General features: G+C 43.8%; 1 protein-coding gene across 1 annotated transcript in view; it reads right to left on the bottom strand.

Moving 5' to 3' along the window:
* DSCAM (DS cell adhesion molecule) overlaps positions 1–6,539 on the bottom strand; it is a 665,388-nt gene that overhangs the window by 414,024 nt on the left and 244,825 nt on the right. The window lies entirely within an intron of this gene.

Below are 6,539 nucleotides of genomic sequence, written 5' to 3'. Positions count from 1 at the left end.
AAAAAAAAAAAAAGTATCTTAGTGAGGACTGAAGCCTGTCTACATGCATTTAGGGCCTCAATGTAGAAAAATACGAGGGGTGCTTGGGCAGCTCAGTCGGTTAAGTGTCCGACTTCAGCTCAGGTCATGACCTCGCAGTCTGTGAGTTCAAGCCCCACGTTAGGCTCTGTGCTGATAGCTCAGAACCTGGAGCCTGCTTCAGATTCTCCCTCTCTCTCTGCCCCTTCCCTGCTTGCTCTCTGTCTCAAAAATAAAATAAACGTTAAAAAAATTTAAAAAAAAGAAAAATATGAAATGCATTTTAATTCATAAGTATATTTTCAAAATACATCTGTTCAAATCTCATTGAGACATACTTACAAGTTAAAACGAATATAAAAATTAATCTCTTTTTGCTTAACAGTCTAGAAAAATAAAAATGGCTCTCTATGTGCCATGGAAAATTCCAACCTGACCTAATGAAATATAAGAACCAAAACAAGGAATGGGGAAAAAAGAGATTCTAGATAAGAAGAAAAAGGGGGAGGGGGAAGGGGAGGAGGAGGGGAGGGGAGAGGAGGAGGAGGGGAGGACAAGAGGAGGGAAGGGGACAAGGAGGAGGAAAGGGGGGAGGAGGGATGGAGGAGGAGGAGGAAGGGGAAGGGAAGGACAAGGACAAGAACAAAGGACAAGGAGAAAGAGAGAAGAGGAAGAAGGAGGAGAAGGTGAAGAAAGTGAAAAAACAAAATCAGAACCTGATAATGGCTAAAGAGCATTAATCCACTAGTGTTCTCTGCAGTCTTAGAGCTGGCTGCTTCCATGGTGTTCGCCACTGGAGTTCCAAAGGAACGTTTAATTTCCGCTGATGCTTACGAATCTCCCACAGTTATTTCCACTGTATGTACTCACATCCCCTCCGACAAACCTACCCATTACCATTAGCAGGAGCATTCCAGACCTCCTGTTTCACTTTTTCTGTTTTGGATGGAAGTGATAACCCACCCTACACGGTGTGCTCAGTTAGGTAAAATGTCTATCAAAACGGAGAGGTATGCTTTTAATATGAGCACAGATTTGAAACTATTTTCGAATTTTATCAAAATTACATAATTAATTTAAAACCCAAGCATACATTTCCATTTAAATTGTTAAAACTGTATTCAGGATTTTAAAAGATACAAATGATACATTTTCTGTATTGACATTTTTTTTCTTTTTTTTTTCTGAGAAAAGGAGAGCGCGCCAGTGAGTGAGGGGCAGAGACAGAAAGAGAGAGAGAGAGAAGCAGGGCTCATGTCCACCCAAAATGGGGCTCGAGCTCACGCGAAGTGGGGCTCTATTTGCCCGATGCACGACTGGAACTCAAGAACGTGAGATCATGACCTGAGCCAAAGTCAGATGCTCAACCAACTGAGCCACCCAGGCACCCTTCTGCCCCATTATTTTTTAAAAAAACTTGCTAGGGGCGCCTGGGGGGCGCAGTCGGTTAAGCGTCCGGCTTCAGCCAGGTCACGATCTCGCGGTCCGTGAGTTCGAGCCCCGCGTCGGGCTCTGGGCTGATGGCTCAGAGCCTGGAGCCTGTTTCCGATTCTGTGTCTCCCTCTCTCTCTGCCCCTCCCCCGTTCATGCTCTGTCTCTCTCTGTCCCAAAAATAAATAAAAACGTTGAAAAAAAATTTAAAAAAAATAAAAAAAAACTTGCTAGTAAAGTGTAATATACTTTAAAGAGAGTAGATTTATTTTTATTTTAAAAGTGAACAGTTCGACTGAATGTTCACCAACCGACCCCACCCACATAAGAAATACTTAGGTCAAGACACAACAAATGAGCAGCACCCCTGAGGGGTCCCACCCCCCCGCAAAACCGTACGCCTTTGGGGTGATCACCCTCCAAGGTCACCCATCCCCTGAATTCTAACAACACAGGTTAGTTTTGCCTATTTCTGAACTGTATATAAATAGGACCACACAGTACATATCCCTTGGTGTCTAACTTCCTTCCCTCAACATTGCCTTTGTGAGACTGGTCCATGCTGTGTATAGCTGGTGTCTCTTCATCCTTATTTCTTCGTGGTGTCACGTATTGTGGGAACATGCCTTCATTCTTCTCCATTCAGCTCTTTGGGAAATTCAGGTGGCTTCTTGTTCGGGGCTCTTAAGGCAGAATGCCGCTAAGAACACTCTATTCTTGTGTATTGTGAACAACGGTGTTCGCGTTGGGGACACACTTGGGTGCGGAATGGCTTTGTCATAGGGCAGCATGTAACCAGCTGTATAAGGTACTGACCATCTCCCATAGTGGTTGTACTCGCTTTATTTGTTATCTGCCAACTAAATGAGTAAGGTATAAAAAAAGATTATGTCACACCAAAACAGTGGCCATTTCTCTGTTACGTATAATCTTCGAGATATAGAGAATAGCCTAAAAAATCACTTCTTGGCAACAAGAAAGATTTGTCATTTCAGGTGGTACTCTGAGATTTGGAACAAAAACTTACAAATCTAGCGATGTCATGATTTTACCACAACTTCCCACAAGTACAACTGATTACAGTGCCCACAGCAATCGAAATAGTAACTGAAGCTCTTCTAGGTACCAGTCACTGTGCTAGGAGCTTTACTGCAATAAGGTATTGATCCTCTTGCTAAGCATGTGGCTTCTCCCATTGTCCCCAGCTATCCATGATGGAACCAGACACACAGGAGGAGTAACTTGACCAGGATCGAGACGCTTCCCACGCAGGTCTGCTGGGCTCCAAACCCGGCTCTTACTGGCCTCTGAAGCCAAGCGTCCTGTGGCAGCTCTGGGAAGCACACGGGTTGTGATCATCACCCAGAGGGAGGCAAGGGTGACGTACCGCTCTTCTGGATCTCCTCACGTGGTTATTTTGTTGGTCTTTCTAGAAATATCTCCTATGGGATCCTCTGCATGGGCTGCCAAGAATCATTTTCTTTTTTAACTGTAAAACTTTGAATTCCAGCAGTGAAGAGAAATGGGTGGCAAATATTTTTAGATTGTATTTACACACACGTGCGCGCACCTAATGGTCTTTTGCACTAGGTAAATGATAGCAAAACGTGTGAGCTGTAGCGAAAATAAAGAAAGTCAGGCTTCCTTTACCATGCTGTTTATTTCACTTACAAAACTGAGTGCTGTGCAATGCAATTCCCCCTCTCAGTTTGGTGAGCTTGGACAGAAACTGCCTGCATACAATATGAAGAAGGACGAAGGCAGGACGTGGGGTCAAATGGAAACTCAGGAGCCATTTTTTTTTTTAACAGTCTGTGTTTAGACGCTGCTCCAGCCTCAGAGCCCCCACACAAATTCTTGTGCCTAGGCCTGGGCTCCTGTTTAGAAAAGGGATGGTTTCGGGGTGCCTGGGTGGCTCAGTCGGTTAAGCGGCCGACTTCAGCTCAGGTCATGATCTCGTGGTCCGTGAGTTCGAGCCCCGCGTTGGGCTCTGTGCTGACAGTTCGGAGCCTGGAGCCTGTTTCCGATTCTGTGTCTCCCTCTCTCTCTGCCCCTCCCCCGTTCATGCTCTGTCTCTCTCTGTCCCAAAAATAAATAAACGTTAAAAAAAAATTAAAAAAAAAAAAAAAAAGAAAAGGGATGGTTTCTTGGGGCAGCTGGGTGGCTCAGTCAGTTAAGCATTTGACTTCAGCTCAGGTCATGATCTCCTGGTTTGTGAGTTCGAGCCCCGCGTCGGGGTCTGTGCTGACAGCTCAGAGCCTAGAGCCTGGACCCTGCTTTGGATTCTGTGTCTCCCTCTCTCTCTGTCCCTCCCCTGCTCACACTCTGTCTCTCTCTGTCTCTGTCTCTCTTTCTCTCCCTCCCTCAAAAATAAACAACCTTTAAAAAAAAGGGAGGTCTCTTTATGGAGATGTGGCATCATTCATAAAAGTTAAGGAATTATTAAAGCATGAGACAAAGCATTTCACAAGTCCTTTTGGGCTGATAGATCTCCTTGCCCCTGTGTCCCTCCCTTTAAATATCTAAATTCTTTGTGAACAAGTAGTGTGTCAAGGACTGATATAGTTTGTCCGTAGGCTCATGTACATTGAGTCAAATTCTATGTATGAAAAAATTGGGGCCGTTTGTAGAAATATCATAGGTTTTGTTTTCTACATACCTGGGATATGGTCGGGGTGAATTTTAGGACAATGCAAATCAAAACCACAATGAGGTACGACCTCATGCCTGTCAGAATGCCTAGTATCAAAAAGATAAGGATGTCTCCGTCCTTGTCCATTGCTGGTGGAAATACAAAATGGTGGAACCACTGTGGAAAACAGTATGGAGGTTTCTCAAAAAAGTAAAAACAAAAATACTATATGATCCAGTAACTCCACTACTGGGTATTTATCCAAAGAAAACAAAAACACTGATTTGAAAAGACATGCAGGCACCCCTACGTTTATTATGGCGTTATTTAAATTATCTAAGATATGGAAGCAACCTAATAAATACGCTTGATAGATCAATGGATAAGGAAGATGTGACACACACACACACACACACACACACACACACACACACACGAATATTTCTCAAGTCATAAAAAAGCAGATCTTGCCCTTTATGATAACATGGGGGGTGGGGACCCAGAGGGCATTATGCTAATAAGTCAGACAGAGAAAGACAAATAGTACATGATTTCACCTATATGTGGAATGCACAAAACAAACAAACAAAAAACTGAGACGGACTAATAAATACAAACTGGTGGTTGCCACAGGAGTGGGGTAAAACAGGGGAAGGGGAATTAAGAGGTGCAAACTTCCGGGTATAAATAAGTCATGGGGATGAAAAATACTGCATCAGTAATATAGTCCATAATATTGTAAAAATTTTGGTGACAGATGGTTTCTACAGTCATCGTGTTGAGTGTAGTGAAATGTATATAATGTTGTGAAATGTTTAATTATTTGAGAGAGAGATACAGAATGAACAGGGGAGGGGCTGAGACAGAGGGAGACAGAATCCCAAGCAGGTTCCATGCTGCCAAAGCAAAGCCCGACACGGAGCTCGAACCCACAAACTGGGAGATCATGACCTGAGCCGAAGCCAAGAGTCAGGCACTTAACCCACCGAGCCACCCAGGCACCCCATTAAGTTCACTTTATGGAAGCCTTGCTCAGTAATACTGAAATATACTAAAATATCCAACATGAATATTTGATTAATACTGAAATACACTCAAATATCCAACATTCGGTATCGGTGGAAATGAACAAAATGATTCAACAAAACTACGAAGAGGATGATTTTCTTCTTTTTTAAAAAATGTACAATAAAACCAGAACCTCCTTCAATAGTGCAAAGAGTAAATTATGACAGTAAGAAGCACCATCCTAACTTGGGGGCAATGCCCAGTCATTTCATCAACACTTGGGCTTAGGGCCACCCACCGTAACTAACTACCCTGAGGGGCGGACAGGACGGTCATCGGGCAGCAGAGCGAGGGCCAGAGCGATGTCCTGAAGCCACAAGCCAATGAAGGACAAAGCAAGAACGGGGAGCCACTGCACCTGCTACTGATACAAGGCTGCTCTGTCACCCCCGTGGGTCCATTCCTGGTCCCCTGTTGAGCAGGAAACAAGAAGTCTCAGAAGTTGCTAAGTCCCTCTAATTACTACGAGAGCAACTCCCACGGGAAGAACGAGAGCGCCCTCTCTCCTGGCCGTGAGACTGCCACTCATTTGTTCATACATGGAAACGCTCACCACCAGCCTGCTGTGGCCACGCAGACAGAGGTGATCATTCCTGGCCCCTTCATTCACATAAGTGAATTTCCTCCTATTATTTCTTAATTTTTTTTTTTTAATATGGCCATTCTAACCAGTATTCTAAGCATAGCTACTGCATACATATCTACCCTATGAAGTACCTTTTCTAGTCGATATTTAATTTACACACCTACAGGGCGCCTGGGTGGCTAAGTCGGTTCAGCACCCGATTTCGGCTCAGGTCACGATCTCACTGCTCATGAGTTCGAGCCCTGCATTGAGCTCTGTGCTGCCAGCTCGGAGCCTGGAGCCTGCTTCGGATTCTTTCTCCAACTCTCTGCCCCTCCCCTGTTCACGTTCTGTCTCTCTCCCGCGCTCTCTCTCTCTCTCTCTCAAATATAAAATAAAACATAAAAAAATTGAATTTTATGCACTTACAGTTATAGAAGAGCACACTTAAATTGGGCGTGTTTTCTTTGAACACATTTAAAACACATTTGCTTAACCCCCAAATTATAAAATTCACAATTGCTTTGGTTACATACAAAATATTCTACACTGGCCTTCCCTCCCTGTCTTCTCCAGGCTCACCTTTTTCTCTGTTTTCTCTCTTTTTTTAAGTAGAAAACTACTCGAAAATTTTTTCTTACTACAACTCAAGCATCGTGTGAAACAATTTCATGTTTCTGAAACTGGACAAAAGGAAAACGTTATCGGTTTTGAGAATCAAGACCAGAGAAATCACAGCATTTTCCCATTCTCTGGAACCATTTCACAAAGAATTAGAGCAAAAGGTATCCGATGGTCCCAGAGGTTGGGCCTGACGGGAGGGCA

The sequence above is a fragment of the Herpailurus yagouaroundi genome, unplaced genomic scaffold (genome assembly GCF_014898765.1).
Source record: "Herpailurus yagouaroundi ecotype Mexico unplaced genomic scaffold, PumYag 162, whole genome shotgun sequence".
In the NCBI taxonomy this organism is placed as follows: Eukaryota; Metazoa; Chordata; class Mammalia; order Carnivora; family Felidae; genus Herpailurus; species Herpailurus yagouaroundi.
This window is presented reverse-complemented; position numbering and strand designations above follow the sequence as displayed.